Source organism: Vicugna pacos, chromosome 4 (genome assembly GCF_048564905.1).
Source record: "Vicugna pacos chromosome 4, VicPac4, whole genome shotgun sequence".
NCBI classification, from domain to species: Eukaryota; Metazoa; Chordata; class Mammalia; order Artiodactyla; family Camelidae; genus Vicugna; species Vicugna pacos.
In genome coordinates this window covers 22058521-22083627 of record NC_132990.1, presented here as the reverse complement: position 1 = coordinate 22083627, position 25107 = coordinate 22058521, and the positions used below count along the sequence as shown (strand labels likewise).

Genomic DNA, 25107 nt, shown 5'->3' with positions numbered 1-25107 from the left:
TCCTTAATCAGCCATGGAAGTTAGAGGTATAGAACTCATTCAAAGTTGGCAGGTGAAGGGGAGGGATGGTTTGTAAGCAGACGAAAGCTGGAGATTATAGGAGAGAAAATGACTTCACAAATCAGCCTTGGGTGAATCAGAGGTCTGGTGAATTTGCAGTTGTATTTCAGTGTAGGTATGTACTGATTTTTAGTTTCTCTCAATAAGGGTCTGAAGAGATCTGCTGTATACTTGTGGTCCAAATCATGAATTCAGTGTACATGCCTGACAGCTCCTTACTGGGGGAGGGAGAAGGGAGGCAGAGAAACTACTGTCTCAGAAGAAAAAAGCTAGGGCTTTCTCTTTATATAGATTTTTAAATATTGCCAGCATACATTTGAATAGATTGTTCATACACACCGCAAGTGGAAATGGATGGAAAGTATTAAGTAGCAAACCTGTTTTTTTTGTTAATTGTCTGTGAAGGAGTAATAAGTGATTGTGAAAGGGAGGTCGTTTTGTGTTTTAATGACAGAGATGTTGATTGTTTTCAAATTTAGGTAAGATGAGCAGTTGCATGGCCCCTACTGTCGGAATGATACTGTTCTGGTGGGGGTGTGTCTGGAAGCCATTTTACTTGGCGGATAAAATGGACAAAAGAAAGCTTGCAGGGATTTACCATGGTATCACAAATACGAGACTTGTATTCTTTGTGGTTTTAGATAACTTAGAATCTTCATGTTCTGAGTTGATGTAGTCAGTGGGGAAGGAAAATTATTGAGAACATACTAAGGGTCAGGCACTATGCTGAGTGCTTTGCAATGACATTTAATCTTCACATTGATCTTTGGAGCTAGCATGCAATCTTTCCCTGCTACAGATGAGGAAATGAGAGCTCAGAGAATCGAATGAACCCGCCCAAGTTCATGCAGCTGCTCAGTGGTAGAGATGGGCTTTGAGCTCAAGTCTTTCTGATTCCAAACTCTGTGTTCCTCCAGCGTTGCCTTTCATGCAAACAAAAGGAAAAAAATGTGTATTTTGTATATGTAAAACTCTACCAGTCTTCACTTTGAATTTTTAGCTTTAAAGGATAAAATGTAAGCTTTGAGGATTTGCATTCAAGCAGACTCCCAGTATTTCACCTATGTGTGCCTTTTCTCTGTTGGAAAGAGGAGTTCCTCTTTGAAGGCAGGGTTACGTCTTTTGCTTTACCTTAAATAACTGAGAAAAGGAGAACAGATGCAGGTGGTAATGGTAGTATGAGCGAAGTGAGAGCCAAATGATGGTATGAAGACATAAGGGTAGGCAGCATTCTTAAAATTTTCATCCTTACCAATTAAAGTAAAGAGTCTGTGAATTGTACCAGGAGACCAGTAATGTCAGCAACCGCTAACATTGAGCAGTTTTTTTGTGCCAGACGCTTCTCTTCATCCTTCACATGTCTAATTTCATTTTCTCACAATAATCCTGTAGGGTAAGTACTATGATTAGCTTCCTTTTACAGGTGAGAAAACTGAAATTTAGAGAGTTTAGGTAACTTGCCTAAGGTTAAATAGAGTGTTCTGGATCCAGGATTCACACCCAGTCAGTTATATTCCCAAGTTCAATTCTTAAACACTGTACTGTTCTTCAACAAAATGACTATGTGTACTCATTTTCCCTGGTGGGAATGGTTCGTTCTCAAGACTGAAGTTCTTGTGGGATTGTTCTGGCAGTGATAACCAGAGTTTCTCATCACTGGCTCAGTTTGATTGTCCCTAAAAGTATAAACTTTGGTTCCAAAGCTTATCAATCTGTCACTACTATTAAGCATCAAATATATGTTTTATCCTTAGGAGAAAAAAAATTAAGATATTGATAATAAATGCTTTGACCATCATTCGGTATACAAAAATGAATTGAATATTGGACCTGATAAGATGAACACTTCATTGTTCATCTGCATCCCTAAATATGAAGACGTGGTACATCTTTTAATCACACTACTTATATGTGAAATAGTTCTTCAACATCCCATTATTTACAAAATAGGCAGTTAATAGTTATCTTTGGCATTTGCTTTTTTCTAAGGTTTCAGAGTTTTATCATTCCATTTTATTGATGGGGAAACTGAAGACTAGAGAGATTTGCTGTAAACAAAGAGTTTACCAAATGGACATCAAAGAAGAGAATATTAACCAAAACTCACATATGAAATACGGAAAGTATTTGACAACCTACTTGCTTGGAGACATCTTGAAATTATTTTGCAGTTTTTATAAAGCATCTTTGACCATTTCTGCGTATGTATAGAAAGCCTAATTTTTTTGAAACTGCAGTTTAAAAAATTACTCTTATCAAAATAATCACGATATACTAACAGCCAGTGCTTACTGTACATGCAATATGTGTCAGATGCTTTTTAGATATTATTACATTTAATTCTTGGAGGAAACTTATGATAGTTTTCTTATGGTATTACTTTCCTTATTTTATAAAAGAAACTGTGGTTTGAGAAGATTAGTAAGTTGCTCAAGACCATACATCCAGGAAGTAATAGAGCCAGGGTTTGATTCCAGATCTGATCCCAGGACCCAGGATTTTGTCTCCTATTATATGACACTAACATTAGCCCAATTGTGTGAGCATCATTAGCAGGAAGGCAGAAGTTTTATAAACGTCCCAAAAAGTAGAGAAAGGAAAAAGCCAGCTCCAAACTGATCTGTTAGGATTGAAGTTACAGAAACTCTAGATGTAGGCTTAAGTCTAAGACAGAAACTAAATCTTACTCCCAAATTCTCAGTGGGAAGTTATGTCCAAGGGGAGAAATGTTGATATAAATATTCATCTGGATTCATGTTGGGGTACATGGGTTTCTCAAAGCATTTAACAATAGGAACTAAAAATATTCTGCTACTCTGGATTTCTTTTTCCTTTCTTTAAGATGCAAAAATAAACTGGTACAGGGTTTATAGCTGGGATTTAAAATCAGTCAAAAGTTTACCAAATTTCAAAAAGTATTAAAGACAAAGAGTCAAAGAGCCAGGATGCAAATGCCAATAGTTTGGACTGACATGTTTATTATAAAGTAAATACGCAGAAACTAGATCATGTAGATGGCCAAATGGGTCCATTTCAAGTCTGGACAGTCTTCTATAAAAGCCAATTGAGGTACACAAGGCAGGTTGGTTCTGAAACTAAATGGAATCAGCAAAGTCAATATAGTATATCTAAGTATAGATGAAATGCATCTGGGTACACACACGTATTTCTAACAACATATGTTCTTACCTATGTATTACCTAAAATATAACTTGATGTTTGGGGCAATACTGTTTGTCTTAGAGCAGAATTAAGCCTCCCTTGGACTGGATCCAAAGAGAAGGTTTAGTTCCAAAAGTACCTTGAAAAGACTTCATTGTGAGGTAACTTCCCATAAAAGGCAACCACCAGAATGGCCTAAAAGACAGTCCTGAGGGGCAAAAGTTGCCTGAAAATTTAAAATTGACATGAACTTCTATTTTTTAAACAAAATTTTCCGTTGGCTGGAAGGAGGCAGTCACAAGACGTGGGCCACACAACCTCTGTGCGGACTGTTTACATAGTTTGTGACTAGTTTGGAATGACGGTAATAGAGAGTGTTTTGAACTCTGTTTACCACAAGTAACAAAAATCAAAATCAATATTCAGTTGGCTTCATAATGAAGCAAATATTTTCTGTATTATGTAGTAATAAAAGTCATTGTGCTCTGTAAATAAAGTTTGCTCAAGGGCTCTGTGAAAAAAAGCCAAATGTCGAATGACAGCCAGATTCTACTACAGAGCAAAGAGGGCTTAGAAATTAGTCACAATCCCTGAAGCCGAAAGTTGCCGCGTGTGGTGTTTGGTTTGGGTCTTTTTTATTTTGTAGAAAGAGGAAAGTGTGAAGCAGCGCCGGTAGGATTGGCTTCCTGCCCTGGGTGTCATTACTCATTGGAATAATGGGGGAAGCCAGTGCCAAAGCTATGGGGGGGGGGGAGGGGGAGGGGGCAGACGCCACACAGACCTCAGTTCGGTGTTCAAAAAGAAAAGGGAAAATATAGAGCCAATGAAAGGAAGAAAAGCAATGGCATTGTCCTGCAGCTCATTAGTGGGGAGTCAGGCTGTTTGTTTCACCTGATGCAAAACAGAACGTCCTATAATTTGAAGTTGTGTTTGGGAGTTCGCAGAACACAGGGGTAGATGTGTTCTCGTGGAACATCGTGCTAGACCGTCTCTGAATGTCTTTCTGCTCCTTTTTTCTTGAAATACCTTCCTCCTAGGAGTCTGACACGCCTAAGAGTCAAACACCAAATGAGTTTGCTTCCTTTCTCTACTGGCGTGGCCCTAGGGAACCTGATGGCTCTGAATACAGAAGAGCCCAAACTTTGATGTATTAAAAAAAAAAGCAGGTGTCAAGTACACATGGATGTGCATTTATGGGATGTGAGCGATTCAGTTTGGCTGATAAGTTCTGTCCTAAGCTTTGAAGATTTTGGAAAACACTTTTTAGGACTCCAACAAAACAAGAGGTTTTTCAAGCTCACTCTCTCTCTCTCTCTCAGCCCACCCCTCCCCTCTTCCTGCACAAAGTATTTGTCTGACCAGAAAACACAAACCAGTTAAAAAATAAAACCTCAAGTCTCCATAATAAATCCTTTTATAAATTTCTGAATACCCAGTTAAGAATCACTCCGGGTGTTTTGTTCTTTGATGATGCTTTTTTGAGTTGCACAGGAAGAATGGCCAGGCTGAACCCTGGAGAAAGCAGCTTGGCACTGACCACTAAGAGTCTGCTGCCAGCCCACGTGGGAAGGACACGGGCACTGAATGAGCTAGTCATCCACTCGGTGTCCCGGGAAAATTATTGCTATTGTAATCGCAAACTGAGAAGCTTGCAAACTAGAACAATGAGGTCAGGGCCAAATGTCACAACTGCCAGGGAGAAAAGGGAAAGAATTATAAAGGTCATGACCTACCTTTCAAAATTTTTACTTTCAAACTCCCTAAGAGATTTTAAGAGAATCATCTACCAGAGGCACATTTTTAAGTTAATATTTAAAGTTTGTCATTATAAGTTAAAATAGTTGCCAAGGATATGATATCCAGAGAATTATAAGTTTTGACAATTTTAGATGTTTCTACTGGAATCTTAACATTATACCAATTAGACACTCATTAATTATCCACTACATATATATACAAATTTATTAAATTCTCTTTTTCTCTTTGAACTCATATTATCTTAATACATTTTATGATTGAAAGTTTTCTCCTTTCTACTAAATAAAAAAAGAACTAAAATTATGATCACCAGCAGAAGAAAAAATCTGCAGAAAAGGAATAGGTGTATGATAGGAAATTTAATTTTTGTTAAATTTTCTATGTTCTCAAGTTTCTAGATTTGAAGAAAAGTTTTTCTGGGTTGTGGTATTATTTCAGTTATTATCAGTACTCAAACAATAACACAAATAATACAAATTTTAATAACTGATACGCTTTCTTAAAAATACTTCGCTAAATAAAATATATGAGGCTTTCTTTTTTCCTAACTAGCCCATCTATCTGTCAGTGGGTAAAACATTATTTATTGCCAGAATGAGACAAGGTTACTCATAAATCCTATTTCTAATGTTCATATTTATTCATGTAAATGCTAAAGAACATTGATTACGTAAGAGGAATGAATTTAGGGGTTGAAGGAATTCTCTAATGTAACTCAGTTCTTTGAACTCCCAAGTTATATAGCAAAAATCACTTAGTGATTACCCATCAAAATTTATATTTAATAGTGTATCAACTAATAGCTCAATTATGTCATTCAAAAGCAAAGAATTATAAATGGCTTGACCAGCAAAAATAATTATAACACAGTCATTAGAATCTGTTCCTGCTTTACCAAGGCTTATTAAATGATTATTAATTATACTTGCTGTTCTTTCTCTTAAAGGCATCTTGTTTAATTTAATGTATTCAGGGAGAATTAGGTAAATTGAAATATAGTCAACTTAATATACCTTTGCAGATACAATATATTTTAATAAAATGGTATTACAACATCCATGTTTTAAATACACTTTTGTCAAAAACTTGGAATTGCAAAACATATAACTGATAAAGAACTTATGTCCTGAATACATAAGAACCTCTCACAACCCAGTAATAAGAAAACAAATGACCCAATAAAAATTGGACAGACAATGTAAACAGACATTTCACCAGAGAATAGAGAAAGATGGCAAATTGTCACATGAAGAGATGTCCATCATCATTAGTCATTAGGGAAATGCACATTAAAACCATAATGATCTGAGCCAGCAGGATGGCTAACACTTTAAAAACTGTCAATACCAAATGCTACAAGGATACAGAGAAACTGAAACTCTTATTTTGTGGGAATGCAAAATGGGACCACCACTTTGGAAAGCAGTTTGGCAGTTACTTATATTAAGTTAAACATGCACTTATCATAAAACCCAGCAATCCCTTTCCTAGGCATTTACAAGAGAAATGAAGATATATAACCAGGCAATTATATGTATAGGAATATTTGTAGCAGCTTTATTCATAATCACCAAAAACTGGAAACAACCCAATGTTCATCAGCCAGTGAGTGGATAAACAAATTAAGGTTCATTCATACAATAGATGTATACTCAGTGATAAAAAAGTGGGGAGAGAATTAACTACAGAGGGAACCTCATGGGTTGATGGAAATAATTCTATATCTTGGTTGTCATGGTGATTAGACAACTATATATATTTGTCAAAACCCATAGAATTGTAGACCTAAAATAGGTGGATTTTACTGGATATAAATTATACCTCAATAAACCTCTGTTTGAAAAACACCAAACGAAGCATTTTGTGGCTGCAGATTTAATTCAATCAGTGGGAAAGAATATTTGTCATGTAACTTAATTAGCAAAGTCAGAAAAGATCTGTTTTCATTTTTAATGAAAATGGATGTGTTAATACTTAGCTGCCTGAAAACAGTATCACTTTTTAATTCTAAGAAGGCAGATGCATATATATATGTATTCATTTATTCATTCATACATACATAGATCCATAGATTCACGCATATGGTAAAGAACTTCTCATGACCTGGATAAAATAAGTTGATGCCCTGTTAATATTCCTTAACAAACTTCCTTTGATAATAGTTGGAGAATAGAAGAGACAATAATGGATGAATAAAAATTGTTACCGATCCCATTGCCCCCTCTACAGTACATCTGGATTCAGAGTAGCTGTACCTAGACCAAAATATTCTATTCTTAAAGTCATGCTTTGTCATTACAGAAAAGTCCACAAAACAGGGAAAGGCAGGAACTCTAGTGTGGGTTTGTAGTACCTTAATTAAAGGAGGCGTCACTGAAAGCAATATTTGAGTAATTCTTTTGTTGAGTGCCCCTAGATTTATGCCCTGGGGTAATATACCAATGTAAGTTGCTGGTACTTTTGAAAAGCCAAAAAATGTGCTTTAAAAATGGGAACTGAGACAGGAAAATATCAGAACACTGTATCTGCATGTGCATGGTACTGCAGTTCAATTTTAGGAAAAAGTATATATAGAAATTAAGAATGTGGACATTCTTCCCCTTAAATCAGTCATGTTGGATATTCAGAAAGGCTTTGGGTAGCCTCATGAATACCTCAGTGTGGAGAACACACCTGTGCATCAATTTTTATAAGAGAACCACATATGATAACCTGCTGTCACTATGTATATATCTTTTCAATCCAGCTCATTATCAGTTTAGAGATGATTTTATGTTTATAATTTCCATCTGATTTTACGCCTGTAAAATGAAGTACCATTGAAATGAGGGTCTTTTTGTGTACTTACGTTTTGGTGATGTGAATGCATAGAAAAAAGTTACGTTACTGAAACCATTATTTGAGCAACTTTCGGAAAAGCAGTTACCAATTCCATACATACTAGCCTAGAATTTGTATGACTCAAACAGCTCTTGTGTAAATATATTTGTTTATCTAGCTACCCCAGAAATGAAACCTTAACATTTTCAGCTCCATGTATTAGTAATTTACTGTATCTGAACTTGTTGTTTTATTGCATGCAGTTCTTCTTCAAGTCTGAAAGGGACGGAGGCCAAAGATTCGATGCAGCTGTCTTGAATATGCCATAGGAGTATGCACCTATCACTCTCAGTTGTTACTCTGTCAACTCTGGCTTGTGCTTTGTGCTACCAGACCGAGAATCCAGAGTTCTATCCCATCTTCTCTCTCTTTATCTTTGGTTCTCAGTTCTTCTACTGGCTTGTACTATTCCCCATTTTTCAAATAATGGAGCCAGACCTAATGAGAATTGAAGATTTCATTGTGTTTCACAAAAGAATTATTGTATACAAAAAAAGAAAGGATTATTGATGAGCAAATAAGAAAAAGTGACTGCAAGTTTATGCAAAATCAACCACATTGACTTCAAAGATACACATGAATTTTTTAGGCTCATAGACTTTCTGCCCTTTTATTATTGCTTCCAACATGGAGGTAAGAACAAAATAGAATTTTGTGTTTCACCTGTTTGCTGCTGCAGTTTTTCCCCCTTGCAAAATTCATAGAGGTGCATGGGTGCAGATGTTATCTCTGTGCCTGATTGATTAGGATTTTTATTACATCACTTCTTGTAGATCTCTGAAACTTATACTACATTGAAAACTGTTTAATCCATCAAGTTAAAATTACTGTTCTTTGCAAAGTCAGCCCTAGGTATGAGAAATTTAATATGGAACCTGATAGCCTCCTACTTATTAACATTATGATTTCTTTCAATGTTTTACTGCTTGCTTATAAATACATTTTTTGTTAAAACAGAATAGTGCATTCATAGTCACGATTGTATACAGGTACAAGTTGTTCGCTTTTCTCAAACATTTGGAAGAAATACAAACAAAAACCATATGTTTTAAATATTCCACAGAATACCCTTCTCCCATTTGCTCATGTGTTGCAAGCGTTTTTTAAGCTGGTACTATTCCCAAGAAGTACCACTTACTCTCCAGTTTTATGACAGGTATCCCCGTATATATTCATAAGTGCATTTTTCACTTAAATGTAATTATTTAAAACCAAACATTAAATTCCTCATTTAAAAAAAATCTTTAGAGCAGCCGTGCATGCAGTCTCAAAATCTCCTAAGTAGCCTATAAGATGCTAGGCAAACCTGAAAGGACATCTAGTCCACTCTCCTTCTTCAGACAAAATGTTCTTCAACAGATCCAAGCAGATGAGAGTATAATCGTTTTTTAAAAAGCAGTGATTTTTAAGCATTTTTAGGAATGGATCCAATCTAATAAAAGTTGCCAGTCCTCTTCCCAGGAAAAAAAATGTACATATGTATACATATGCCCACAAAATTTTACATTGAATTTGGCAAGGACCACCAAACTCATCCATGTGGAAGGGGTTGAAATAGCCCCTGTTTTAAAGTTTAAAGAAAGAGACCCCAAAATGCTGGCTAGGCAACTCTATTTTGGATAGTTTATAATCCAAAAAATTCTTATCTTTAGCTAAAAACCCTCCCATTTCAACTTACTCTCTTCATAAAGGTCATAGAGCACAGTTAGTCACCATTACCTTTCATATCTTGAAGGCCATATGAAGCCACACCTTGGATGTGTCTTCACCAAGATAAATAATCTCAGCTAAGTAATTCCAGTTTGGCTATACCTTTTCTCAGAGGCCCCGTTATTCAATTCTTAATCATCTTTGTTGACTTCCTCTGAATAGTCTTCAGATTTTCCATACTCCTCTGAGATTAGTGAGCCCAAAACTATTCCTCAAACTGTAGTAAAGGTCTACCTAAGAGGCCTCAGTGCTTCACGAGCCTTGTGAAACCCACTCTCCGGAGCTTGGTGGATGGATGCACGCTTTTCCTGCCATGTTTGAAATCCCATGCCAGCGAGTTGCTGCAAATTTCATTGCTGGTACTCTCGATTGCTTGGTCAACTAGATTTTCCTTTTGGGATATATGATATCTCTTGACCAGGCCACCAAGGTTGCAAGCTGTTCTGTTCAGGTGGGCCATTTCTAGAACTCCAGGGGCCTCATTGACAGCTTATACAATGGTAAGTGGAGGCCCTTTCCTTAGTACCTAGTGGATCCATTTAAAATAAACATCTGTGAACAACTTTTACTACCTGGATTTCTTTTCCTCAGCTAATATATCTCTATTTCATTTTCTGTCAAGTCAAAAGATTTTTAAAAATAGCTAGCTAAGTATCAGTACTCACACCTACTTGCTTTAATCACCCTGGAAACTGTGGCTACCTCCTTCATCATTGAGATAGTGGCTCAAAAGTTCTCAGTGACCAGAAATTTCAATTTTACACCTCCATCCACCATGAGGTCACTCCTGTTTTCTCTGTGTCATAGCAGTTACCGCTGCCTGAAATTACCCTATTCATTTTTTTTCATACTTTTCCCCTTGACTAGTGTAAGCACCACAAAATCAGGGATCTTATCTGCTGGTCTTATTATCCCAGAGCATCTATAACAGTCCCTGACATACTCTAGCCCTTTTCTAAACAGGTACTTTGTGTGTGGTTTTAAAAGAAATTGTCTCATCCCCTATTTGTCACACTGCAAAATCTATAAACTCCTTGTCCTTATGAAAAATTTTTTTCCAAGTACTTTATGTGCATAATAACTTACTATGCTAGAGAGCTGAAGACCATCCAGTTATTGAGCTAACTTTGAGGTTTTACTTTTTTAAAAAACACCGAAAGCAGTTTTGATAAATAAAAGATGGAAATACTGGCTCATCACTTAAAGTAAGATCAAATTACAAGGAAAGAAAGTTTTATAGATATACACCAAGAAGAAGAGAGTGATTTCTACATGAGGTATTTCCACTTCCAGAATATTCCTCCCTGTCCTCCAGAAGCCACTATGGCTTCTGAGAAAGCCATTGGACAGAAATACAGGATGCCAAAAGAGAAAGAAGAGTTGGAGAAAGCTACAGTGAATTTCCTTTCCTCTCAGGATGGAAAACAAATTCTTTTTGCACTTTTCTGTATGAATATTCCACTTTCTCACACACACGCACACAAAGTTGTTTGGTTTTTTTAAATCCTTTGGTTGGCCTATACTCTGTCCTAACTCAGGCACAGTTACACTTAGGCGTATCCGACATCCACCCTCCACCAGGGACAGAACAGGGAATGTGCTTGCGTCTCCAGTCAGATCCATTAGGTGGAAGAGGTTGGTCAGTGACTTTGGCTTCTGGTGTTCAAAATCAGTGGGTCAGTTTGGTGCTTCTTTTCTCCGAGGAAACCTTTCTACTCCAGCCCTACCTCCTTTCTGTAATTACAAAGGATGCCCGTGAGATTCAGGATTTCATAGAACTAATTGTAGAATTTGAAGAAACTTTGAAAGGCTGTTTCCATTTAAACCAATTCAGACTTTTCTGAATGTGTCCCGCAAGAAGTACGTTGCACATAGTGACCTATTATGCCTAGTATGCATGCATCTACGCTGAAACACACACACACACCTGAAATAAAAGTTTCACCAATGTTTACCCTTACTATATGAGATACACTCAATATTTTCTAGTGTACTCTAAACTACTACTTTTTTCCCTTGCATTTTCAATGCTAGCTGTTACACATTAAATTGATTTCATGACCTACCCACAGTTGAAAAATAATGCTTTAACCATTCTGCAGAAGGCTGAACGTGAGATCTGAGCACTTTACATAATTTTGCCTTAATGGCTCATGACTTTTCAAGTTTTCTTTTCTTGGACCATCGATGCCCAAACTCAATTATGGTTCACAATAGGCTCTCCTCAGCATATTTCACAAGCTTTCCAGAGCATCCTTAAAAAGACTTTATCGAGGCTTAGTATACTAGGAACTAAACATGAGCCAGAATATGCTGAATCAGTGTGGAGTATCCGTCCAATGACTGAAAATTGTTGAGTGAGTTACAAAGACACTACTTCCCCATGAGTAATTTTTTTTCTTTTTTAAAAAGGCCAGAGTCATAAAATGTTAGAGCTGGAAGAGACTTTAGCAAATCTAGTTCAGCCCTTTGATTTTATGACAAAAATATTCCCATGGACATTCTGAGGAGTTCAGAGCATGTCTGTCTTATTCCCTTATCAACAATATTTAAAAAAAAAAAAAGTTATTTGCTGCCCTGAGTGGATATATTTTAAGCAAACAGAACTTCTGTATTTTAAGAAATAACACAGGACAAAAATTTTTTTACTGTTATAGAAATACTAGAAATGTTATTTCTGGTATTTTAAAAGAGGGGAAAGTTGACATGTTAGCTCTATATTTTAGAAGTGGCCATAATAACCGAATTGTAGAAGCCTTACACTCATCTGCTTGAGACAGTTGTTCTGTGGACATGGATTTTCCATTATTTAGACATTCAACAAATATTATTTGAGAATGTAGGATCTGCTCTCAAGCTACTTATAGTGAATGTAAAATGCTTATTTTTTATATTACAAATTATGTTATCTGGGAAATCATACATTATAAACAATGTATCCTTTGTATTTCATTGGTCAGACTTTATTAGTGTTTTACGGGCTATATTGGCTCTACCAATCTGGATCTAGTTTCTTGGCATGGACCTAGATCTTTTGACATCAAGTCCTCTATTGCACTTGGGACCCGACCTCATTAGTTATTTTATTCATTAATTAAATAAATACTTATTGAATACCGTCAATCTGTCAAGCACTGTTCTAGACACTAGAGTTACAGGGGTGAATGGGAATAAACAAGTCTCTACGCTCAGGGAGCCTACATACCGCGGGAGCCCATGAGTTGAGAAACCCCCCTTCTGGCTTAGTTTGTCAGACTCTGGGAAAGTATTGAACTACATCAGATTTTTAAAAAATGATTCCCAAATCTCCAACAGAACTAAGGAGATGACTGCTTAAGAAGTTGAATTCGTTGGGTTATTTGAAAAGTTGTGAACCTCATTAGCCCACACTGCTGGGTGTTTTGATGAGCAATCCCAAATGATGATTCTTCCCATTCAATTTTAACCCCTACAAGAACAATATCATTAGCCAACAGTAACTGACAAAGAAACTAGAATGGAAGAGAGGGGAAAAAGGAACATGGGAGGAAGGCAGGCTGCCGGGGAAGAAGATATCCTCAGAACGGAGAGGCAAGCAAGTATAAAACCCCAGCTTTGCCGAGAATATTTTTGGAGTCATGACTAGACATAGTAACAAGAAAACCTACAAATGCTCCCAACTCAAAGAAAGTTGAATCTAGCAGAAGTGGGAAGGCTGTTGGCACTCTTTTTCCAGAACTGCATTGTTTTGATGTTCTGACTCAAGTCTTAAGCATGACATTTCATGATCAACTAAGCCGCGGAGCAACTCCACCCTATTCTTGGCAAAAATATATATCATATTACATTACCAAGAAGAGCACAATGGAAAGTTTTTAAAATAATAAATAAACACCATATCTCATTTGTAAATCTTGTCAAGATTTTCAAGGACTTGCCTAACTTCATGGTGAAACCCCTGTTTGTTTGCCATGTAAGATGCAGCAGTCAGAGTAACTGCTTGAATAGAAAGCTCTTTTTTAATTTTACCTTCTTCAGCCCTGACTGAGGGGGTACTATCCTCTTTAGTGGTAAAAGTAGATCCAGGTTTTATGGCTGGAGAGAGTCCAGGACACTCAAAGTGAAGCAGACGGTTGTGAAGAATTATTTATGGCAGATTTTGTGATGCCTGTGTTGTACTTTGATTTAACAGGGGTGAAAATGAAATCTGAAGCAGAGTGAATTCAGTTTCCAAATTTTACTAGCTGTACCTGCAGGTTTTACACCCAGGTACTATCACTAACCCCAGCTTCTTTTCATGGCGTTCGTTCTTTGCAAAAGTAAGCTCTTCCTTGAACAGACCTGTGAAAATACTACTGCTTAGAAATGAATTTATTCATTCAACAAATACTTATTGAATACTTACTATGTGCTAAACCCTGCGCTCAATACTTGATTACAGTGGTTAACGAAAGTGGCATGATTCCTGCCTTTACGGAGCTTACAGTCTAATAAGGGAGAGTGAGAGACATTGAAATTGTAATCACACAAATAAATACAAATAAATAATAACTGTGAACTCTGATAGGTCCTATGTAACAAGTATTGGATACAAACAACAGGAAAGACAATTTAGATTGAAGATCTAGGAAGGCCTCTCTGACGAACTTACAAGATGAGAATGGGGAACCCATGAGTTTAAACAGTAGAAGAATGAGAGGGAGGACATTCCAGGCCACAGGAAGAAGCCCTGGGAGCCCAGCCTTATTTACATTTAAACTGAGAGAACCAAATCCAGTCTACCTTTGTGAAAACTTAGTCCAGAGAAACGCTTCCCTAGTATTTACTTTCCTTTTGAGTGAGTGTGGCATTGTTGGCGTAGCTTTGGTAAAGCTTGTGCTTGCTATATTTTTTTAACTTGTAGAAAATTTAGCAATCAGAACCAGTTCACTGTATCCATTGTCACACTGAGTTCCAGTTACTTGGGACAAGGATTAGGAGCCACGTCAGGGGGTTTCACTCGTATCACTTTTACACAGATGTAAATCATTTTTTCTTTTGTATTCTTTTTTCTCTTCTTGACAAATATTTATTGTAGTAAATTTGTATCATGCAAAATTCACCATTTTAGCCACTTTTAAGAGCATGGTTGTGTGGCATTAAGTACGTTCAAATTATTGTGCAGTGATCACCAGCACCCATCTCCAGCATTTTTTTATTCTTCCCTAGCTGGAACTCTGTACCCATTAAACATGAATTCCCCATTTCTCCTCTTCCCTCCAGCTCCCAGCAACCACCATTCTGCTCTCTGTCTGTTTGAATTTGACTACTCCGGGTACCTCATATAAGTGAAATCATACATGTTTTCAAGGTTCATCCATTTTGTAGCAAATTTCTTTCATTTTTTTGTTTATTTGGCTTTTTGGAGGGGCAGTTAGGTTTATTTATTTATTTGATGGAGGTAATAGGGAATGAACCCAGGAACTTGTGCGTCTACCACTGAGAATAATACCCCTTGTATGTACATTGTATGTATATACGTAAATGTGGTGAAAAGGACATTTCATTTATCCGTTCATCCGTCAGCAGACACTTGGGTTACTTCTACTTTTTACCTATTATGAATACTGTTGTGAACATGGATGTACACACTATCTGTTTGAGTTTCTGTTTTCATTTCTTTTGGGTGTATATCCAGAAGTAGAATCACTGGATCATATGGTAATGCTGTGTTTAATTTTTTGAGGAATCAAACTTGTGCTTTTTTAATTCACACATTTAGCAAATGTTCATTGAACTCCGATCGTGTGTCAGGTAGACGTGCCAAAGGTTGGGAATGGAATGGACAAGCAGGATGCAGACATTGTCTTCAAGTCTTATAGTCTGATGTTTGAGTAGTTTGTTGTTGTTCTTTTTTCTGATGGCGGTGATGATTTTCTATTTGACATTAAGTCTCCCTCCCAGTCTTCTTGACACCAGTAATGTATTTGTATAGTGTATGGCAAGAGTGCCCTCATGACCCCAGGCTTCACTAACTTGAGGCCCTGAGCAACTGGGTCAACTAGAACCCAGCAGAAATAGTACATCGGCCAGTAAATCAGGTGACTCGGGACAATGACCAGCCCCTCCCCCAAATACATTATTTAAAATTATAGCTTAAAGAGAAAATCATTTCAGCCAAATCAGAAATTTGATTAATGGAGCCTGTACAAATGAAATTGTAGTATTTTATGAAATCTACTAAGGTATTAAATTTGATTTGGGGATCTAATGTTTCCATTTGAATGGTATTATATCAATGGAAGTAATATATAAGAAGGAATAATCCAGTTTGAGTAAGTTCTCTTAAATAACCTTAAAATTTCTCCAAACAACTAAAGATAACAAAATGGAAACCTTAGCAAGGGTTAGGATAGGCTTGGAAAGCTTAATAAATCATGATGGCAGCAAAAATGAGTGTAGTCACCATAAGGATAAAGAAAAAGTTTTTATCAGCATGAAATCACTCTCTTACTCCACCATCTCCTTCAGAATTCTGCATAACCAGGTCCTGTTTTACAGTTGCAGTGTTTTATTTTGTATATTTATACCCCACCTTCTTCCAAACACATTGAACAGTTGTTTAGAGTAAATCTGCAGTGTAAACAAAAAGAAAAAAAAAACATGATTTTTTTTAATGTGAAGATCAAGAAAGGAAGGAGGAGGAGATTTTTTAAAACCGTAAGTGGAGAAAAGATTTAGACACTAAGCCTAAGTTTTTATTTTGAGCTTCCTAGTATCTCAAGCAAAGATGGAAACTCAGAGAAACTTATAGAACTCTCATTATCTAAGAAATGAAACATACCAGCCTGTCAAAGACAAGCTTTTTGTATTTGACCATTATGTTCTGAGAATTTGCCGTAGCAATTCTCATATAATTGAGCTACATAAGCAAAATTGTCCTAGATAATTATACAAGATCTCAAGAGTATTTCACATGTACACATCTCTCTGTTGGTCATTAGACAAAACCAGGGGCATAATGCTTACTCATAGATCTACTAAGGCAGTTGTGCAAGAGGCCAGTGTGAAATGGGGCCAGGCTTGTAGCTTTCTGGTGGTGTAGGCTGTTAGAGGAATACATAGCTTAGCATGTATTTATTTGATAGTTTTACATAGTCCTGCCACCCATAAGTTATGTGAAAACATACATGTTGCATTAAACACCTTTCTCTCACAATAATCTGGAGGTAGGCAGTCCAGGAGTGCTGTGACATCCCAGAGTGTCAGGCAGCCAGGGCCCCTTCTCTGGGGCATGGTATCCACTTCAAGGTTATCTCAGTCCAAGATGGCGGCTCCAGCCTTCACATCATCATTCCAACCACAAAAATGAGGAAAGAGTGAAGCAGAAAATGCTCTTTTCTTTAAGGGCATTACTTGGAATTGTACCCATGATCTCAACTTACATTTCCTTAATGAGCACTTTGTCACACATAGCTGCAAGAGAGGTTCGGAAATGTCTCTTTTCTGGGTGGCCATGTATGTTTGTTACCCAAGCAAAAGAAGAATGACAGATATTAGGAGACAGCTAATATTTCTGCCACAGATATATTATTTAAAATATTCTTTCCCTTAAAATGCAGGCTAGAGTTTAAAAACCAAGCTGATGAGGATGAAAGTGAATGCATTCTACTTACAAAGTCATTCTACTTATAATGCAGTTGACAAAAGCATGCCTGTCCCAGTCAAACGAATAGAAAGGTGAAGGGACACAGGGTAGGAGGGGCAAAGGAAAAACATATAACCAAACACCAACACCAAAACCTAGGCCATAGGACCATTTGGACGAGGATGTACCTCTCTAGAACAGACCGTGATGAAACCTCCACAGTCATGTGCCTTGGACCTTGCTGCCTCTTTATTTTGTACATCCCAGGCATGCCCCCACTGGTATTCCTCCTCAGAGTATGCTCAAGTGATACGTAGTGAACTTCCCTCCTTGGCTTGTTGGCCTTAAATACAAGAAACTCAAGGTTAGGACTTGTGTCCCTTCCAGCTACTTCCAAAAGCTTCCATGATTGGTCCTCACCCTGCAATCATATCTAAGGAGGAGGGGTTTTCCCCTTTATCCTTGGAACTCTATACTTTCCCTAACTACTAGTTTCTGTACTGAGAAACCAATGCTGAATTTTAACCTCTAGGAAATGCTCATGTGAATAAGATAAATCTCTGAATTCTTTTACCTGTTTTCTGCCAATCACACCCCTTATATTCTCCCATAGGACACCTGCATGTTGGTAGTGCTTTTGTTTATTGTTGGCTAATATTCGATTCTCCATGTTGTTATCCTTTTTTTTCCTCCTTTTGCCACAGTTACCAAGTTCCATATTCCTCATGAAAGTCTTTTCCAAAGACAGGCCCACCACATTTTCAAGTAGGAAAGGTAAAAACATCCAGTTTTACTCACAAACCTCAGGTCATTTTCAGAAACTTAAAAAATAAACTGTACTATAATTTTTTTTTAGTTAAAGGTTAGTTTTCAATATTTGACTATTTGACAATTTTTGATATTTCTTTGACAGTATTTATAACTGTGATAGGAGGTAATCTCTCTAACTTAACAGAGTAACCATTCATCTAGCTGCTGTTAGCATATATAACCAGCATATTAACAGGAATAAAATTGAAAGCCACACAATGATCTCTTTTATTTTAGAGGACAAGTTCACTGGTTTTCTATGATTTAATTGCTATTCTGAAATTCAAATTTTATTTCAAATGTAATTTACATTTTCCCTTAATTTTTAGAGACAATATTTTCTTTTCTTTAGTAATTCTTCTTGCATTTTTTTTCTCTTTTTCTTTTTCCCTGCTACTGTAACTGTAGACATGGCATATGTTAATTAACACACATATTAATTTAATAAATATTTATCTAATACCAGCTATGTACAAGGCTTTGTGGAGGAGCTGACATTTTCTACACCTTAAAGAATAAAAATGATTTTTAGTGAGGCAGAGGTGGGAGGAGGGATCTTCCAGGCAGAAGGGACAGGCTGAAACAATACACAGAAGTAAGAGGATTTGGGGGCTTGGAGTAAATCAGGTGTTTCACTTGGGCTGGAGCATGACTTTCTGTTATCTTGGAACAGGAAGCAGATCAGGGAGGTCCTTGAATGCCAAGCTGAGGAATTTGGCTTTTGCATTTTAATCCTGCTTTCTCTATATATTGTCTATAAATCTGTTCACACCCCTTCACCGTATTGTCTGGCTCTGGTATAATTATTTTATCTGTAGGGGATGATGTCATGGAAATAGTATGGAACTAAAACTCAAGGGCCTTGGATTTATATATTACACTTGGGTATAATATGTGAATATTACAACCATAATTCAAACCTCAGAGATTAAACTGGTGTCTCTCTGTCAAAAAGGCTGTGAGAGACAGCTTATCTTTTGCCAGAATTCTATTTGTCATGCCTTGCACACAGTAGGTGCTTCATAAGTGTTTTGTGGAATCTAATTCAGTAACAAGTCTCTGAGACCCATGACATAACCCCAGCAATGTAGAACAAGAAGGTACAGAGACCGTCAGTTTGAGGGTGATGAATAATAATTCTGGCCCCTCAGTGCAGTTTAGTGCTCTGCTATCCGTTTCGTTTTGTTCGTTTGTTTTTTTGGGTTTTTATGTTTGTTTGTTTTTTTTGAGGAGGGGGGTGGGCAGGGGTCCTAGAATTAGAATCTAAATTTTGACAATGATTTTTTCCTAGAATTTTATTAGAATTTTCAAACACAGAGAATAGGTGAAAGACATGACCAGTGGACACTGACCTACACACCATCTAGCTTGGGCATGATTTATTGATTTCCTATTTAGTACCAAGCCCTCAGCTAGACTCTGCAAACCCCTCTCTCCGCCGTCCAACGACAGCTTTTGGGTCCTGAGCAGTAGTCTCATCATTGAACAGCTTAAAGTAAAAACCAAACAAACAAAAAATACAGGATCAGGGGCTTTCAGCATTTTATTTCCTCTGAACCTGCTGGCAGGAACTAGGACAGCTGTGGCTACCTGGGTTCTTTCCATCGCACCATGCAGCCTCCACAGTTCCTCTCTGCTACTGGCCAGGGTCGCAGATTCTAACCAAGTCCTTACAGTGTGAGAAGCCCTGAGTGAAGCCTTGTCGATGAGAGGAAAAAATGTAAACAGAGGCTTCTGGTGCTTCAGGCAGCTAGAGATGAATACAATCAAAATTTAAAATTTGTTGAGTCCCTTGCATATATAACTTACGGTGTTAAACACTTTGTAGGGGAGATCACTGAGCATGGGATCTGAGACTATGGAAGAAAAAATTTTTAAAAGTCTATCTTTCCCCTTTAAGAGGCCTAAAATAGTGGGTCAGGGTGAATCAAAGCCTGGGTCTCACATGTTCCTGCTTTCTCTCTCCTTACTCTGTTCTCCTCACTTGTAAAGCCTTTTCCTTCTTTTTTTTTAATCCCTAGAATTCTTTGTGTGTCCCAAGGTCTTTTTCAATTTCTGTTGTTTTTTCATTTGGATACTTACTTTTCTCTGAGTTCTTAAATCAGCAGTGACCTCTCCCTTCTCTGAACTCTTGTGGCCTTTTGCTCAACAAAGAGGCAGTGCTTCCTAGTGCTTAGGGACATAGATGGTCTGGATTCAGAGCTTGTGATCTCGACAAGTTATGTAATTCTCCATGCCTCAGTTTTCTCCTCTGTTAAAGAATCAGTCAAGGTTTCTGCAAAGACAACAGAACTTAGTCTTACTAATTTAAGCAGAAAGTGGGGGAGGATATAGCTCAAGTGGTAAAGTGCATGCTTAGCATGAACAAGGTCGTGGGTTCAATCCCCAGTACCTCCTCATAAAATAAATAAGTTGGATCACCTCCCCCACCACACACACACACACATTTAAGCAGAAAGTGTTATATGTTATTAATTAACCCACAATAAACTGGAATTGTTAATGAAAAAGACGCTAGTTTGAGCTTCTGGAAGATTCCTGTGCTGCTGTGCAGCAGCAGGTCACCAAGGGAGCTGCTGTCTCTTCCATAGCTGGGAATTCACCTGCTGAGTGGAAATGCAAGGACTGCAAGCCATGCCTCCTTCTCTGATCCAGCTAATAAACTGCACATCCCAGGCCTGCCTCTTGACACCCAGAAAGGTAGTGACTGATTAGCATGGATGCAGGCAAACCACACTGCTCTGTAGCTATTTCTACAAGCACAGGAAGCAAAGTGCAGTCTCTGCCTCACTTCTGCCTTCCAAATCTTAGGGGAGTGCTTCTAAGTGGCCAAATCAAAATGGCTTCTGGTACACTAGCCGCACGGGAGTCTGGGAAATGCAGTTTCTAGGTTTCTGGCCTCTGAATTTCAAGAAGGCACTGGTTGATGAATGTTGATGGCTAATCCACCAGAAATAGCATCCGTGTGAGGATAGTAAGTGGACCTATTCCATAGGATTGTTGTGAGAATTACATGAAGTAATAAATAGAAAGTACTTAGAACAGTGCCTGGCACATGGAGGACTCTCAGTAAATGTAGCTGTTCTCATCAGCTTCTCAGAGGCTTGTCCAGGGGGAAGTCAGACCACCTTAGATATAGATCCAATTTCCCCCCTGCTAATAAGAAACTTAGATGAACTCACTTATCATAGGAGAGCACCAGTTTTCTTATCTATAAAATAAGAACAGTGATCACTCTCTCCCTGGTGAAGTTTCTGCTCACATCCCATTAGGTCACATGTGAAACGTGATTTGAAAGTTAACGGTGAACAGGCTCCGGTGGCCTGGGTGGTAGAGGGTGATTAGGTGAATGGCAGAGCTACTGACTCCTACTCAAATTCCAGCTCTGCCTCTGAGACCAGCAGTCGGCTTCCTGTAGTTTTTTATCTCATTCATCCTCACTCCATTTTCCCCTCTGTTTAATTTTCAGAATTAGCCAGGGAAATCAAACCACCTCCACATGGGCCCGTGAGAATAGTAAAACCCTGGGAGGTGGAGAGGGGCAATGGGGCCCTACCCACCTCGCTGTCACTCCCCACCCTAAGTCCTTTCCAAAAGACCCTCAGCCCTCCCTGGACAAGTCACTGCAGCTAGAGGGCCAAGCGAGGAGGCCCCACCTCGGGAAGAGACAGGTGGCTTCCGAATGAACACCGTAAGGCACTCTCCCCAGGGAGAGAAATTCTGAGAGTTTAGCTCACTCTTTCCTGCCATAAAGCACACGGAATGTTAACAGCTTGCTCCTGTCCAAGCTGGTGTTTTTTAAATTAAGTATTGTTCAATCCATACCATTTGGAATGATGCTTCAGACAGCTCTGACACTCTCTCACTTACTGCTCCTTTCATTTCACCTAATATATTGTGCAGGGAACCAGGAACCAGTATTATAGCAGCTGCTGCCGCCACCACCACCACTGCTGCTGCGGCTGCTGGTGCTCAGACACTGGCAGACGGCTTTAATTTAGGTACCTGGAGAGGAAAAAAGGAACGCGGCCAACGCCCTGCTTAGATGCCATATGAGGCCTTTCCCAGGCTGCTGCTGGTATGGCTCTAGATTACCTTGGGTTTTATGTGATTTTTCCTTGGCACTGAAAATGGTTTTAGAAATGACAAAGATGGGAGACAAAGAAGTTGTAGACTAAAAATATACTTTCCATTGTTGGGTACCATATACCCACTGTAAAACCTGGGTAGCCTGCCTTCTGTTCTTTTGCCTTTTCTTAAATGCCCTTCTCCAAGCAGTATGACACCACTGCTAATATCTGCATACACACACGTATATGTACGTAATACATATATATACACATACATACATATATGCATATATATGTATATGAGATGAGAGTGATTTACAGTCAGAAAACCCTGTTCAAAGTCCAGTTCTAACTAGTGGGGCCCCAGGTAAGTTACTTAATTTTTCTGTGCCTCATTTTTCCAAGTATGTAAAATGGGGTGAGTACTTAACCAACTTCAGAGAGTAGTCAAAACGTCAAATGAGATTCTAGGTATAAATATAAAGTCTTCGTAGACTTTAAAGGTAACCCATAGACTTTGGTAATTACCAGAATTAGCTCACCCCCTAAACTTACCCCGGTCACCCTAACTTGATTTTGTTCTTAGTTTTCTGAAATTACAGTCAGCTGGGAGTTGCCCTACAAGGTGTAATGCTTGACTGTACAGTGGCTTTTTCTAGCTTCTCTGGGCAGCCCCAAGAGGAAAGCAGATACTACTCACAAAGGGACCAGAAGCCTGAGACATTGTGGCAGGCATCCTCTGGGCATTCAACATATGGCTGAGGGCTTGAATTAAAAATAATCATACTATTCAGTGACTTCATTGAGGTGACCATCTTTCTGGGCATTGACATGTTCATCAAAATTCCAAGGCAGAAATCTCTGACTCCAAATATCTAGACAGTCTTTATTTCCAATGCAGGAAAGAATTAGACTAACCTAGAAGTGACTACTGGTTATCTCTGAGCATGCCAATTTTTTCTTTTTCTCTCTTCTTCTCCATACAGTATTGTATTATTATCATTCTTGTTACTCTGCCTTTTCCCACCTGTTCTTCCCTTTGGGTCTGCCTGATGAGTGATGTTTACGTGTGAGGAGGGAGGAAGTGGTATTAGATAAAATATTCCATTTTTATTCTATTTTTCAGAACAAGTTGAAACCTTTTAGCCAATGACACTGATAGAAGGAAAAACCCTGTAGCATAAAGCTCCAGTATGTAGAAGAGAGAGATATCATGCAGCTTTCTGAGTGAAAGTTTACTTCCATCAATCCATTTTTAATATGATGAGGATTTCAGATAATGCCAGTCAAGCATTTTTACATCTCCTTGTGAGTATCTTTAGCTTATGAGCCTTAGCTAATTTTTTGAGAGATTTGTAAAACGAATCTTTCTGAAGGGGAAAAGCGTACTTAAAGAAAAGGACCTCTTTGTTGTGGTTTTGTACAATCCAGTTTCCTAGGTGAGGAAAAAGGCAGATAGATACTTGTGTGCCCTGATCTTCCTAAAAGGTTAAAAATGGGATTTTTACAGCTCTTCTGTCTCTCAGTGGTACACCATATGAAGTAAGGAACCTGACTGAGGTTGAACAGCTTGCTTCTCTCCATCTTTTTGAAAAGCAACATGGCAGGTATGTCTAGAAGCAGCCCTGCCTGTATTCACATGCCTATTATGGTTTGATCAGGTTTTCCATATTTGTGTGTTTCATGCCTGTTGTCAGTATTTTTTTACTAATAAAAGGAAAGAACGTTAATTTTAAATGTCTTCTACCTCCACCATCTGTATTTCTGGGCTATCAGGAGATCTACAAAGGAAGAACTTCCTGGTGACACATCTAAGGAAATGTAAGGCCAAGTTTGCTATTTCATTCTTTCAAAAACTCCGTGATTTCCTTAACAGATAAAGAGAAAGATGTCCTTGTTTGACACTTGACGCTTTTCTAAAACTGTAAAAAAAAAATCCTCCTCTGGTAGAGTCCAAGCTTGCTTGCTGGTGGCTTAACCAGACTCAGAAGCTTCCTGACCTTCTCTTTGCTGTGGCTGTCCCGGCCCTCTTGTTTCACTGTCCATCAGCCCTTCCTCCAGGGCTGGACAGGACCGGGAAGGTCACCTCCTCATCCAGCACTCTTGCAACAGCAGGAAAAGGAGGTAAAACTCCCTTCAGTCTTTTCTGCGGCATTATAGCAGCTCCGATAAAGGACATGGATAAGGAGGAGGCTGAAACAGTTGGTTAAAAGGTTTGGGGATTAACTGAGGATTTAATTCACCCTTCCTTTCCCTCCTCCTGCTAAAGCAGATAGTTGAGCATTGGCAGTGAGTCAAAACCAGGCTGTTCCTCAACCCTGAATTTCAGCCCCACACATCCCAGAGTCTTTGTTAAGGGCTTCTTTTTAAGTGAGGAAAATCTAAATTTCTAATTGTGCCTTTAGCATTAGTCAACCTGGGCTGTTTGAAATTGTCACTTCGCAAAGCAGTAATCCGCTTTGTTTTCTTCTTCTTCGCGTCAAATCATTAATACACAAAGTAACTTATGCCTCTACTTCAGTTTAGTGAGGAACTTTCAAAATTTTATACAGTCGCCCTTTTCTAAGTCAAGGGGGGAAATAAAGAGGAACTTTATGGAAGAGAAATAAAGTGCATACAGAACACGTTTAAAGGGCACATTAAGTCACTTTTTGTCTGTGGTTCTTTCCCTTTATGGCATATGTTATATATTGACAGGGATTAGGTTTCTCTCCCGAATGGAACAATACAGAGTCACAGGGAGCTACTGTACTTTACAAAGCAACAGGCATCAGCACGAGCAAAGGGCAAATAGAAACGCGTCTCACAAAGAACTAACCAGGTTAGTTAAAAGCACAGGGCTCTCCTTCATCTTTTGCAATTCTGCATCTCTTGCCTTTCTCTTCTGGCTCTGCTGCGTGCTCCGCTCTCCTTTCTTTTTCGTCCTTCCCCGCCCCCCCTTCCCCCTCACACAGTTACACTTTCTCTGTCCCCCCCCCCCCTTTGTTATTCAGCGTGTCTGATTAGCAGGAGCCTGATTGGCTGGCTGCCTGCTCCGAGAGAGATTCCATT

At 38.4% G+C, this 25107-nt stretch overlaps 1 protein-coding gene across 1 annotated transcript in view; it reads left to right on the top strand.

The window, feature by feature from the left end:
• ADAMTSL1 (ADAMTS like 1) overlaps window positions 1-25107 on the top strand; it is an 827290-nt gene that overhangs the window by 429215 nt on the left and 372968 nt on the right. The window lies entirely within an intron of this gene.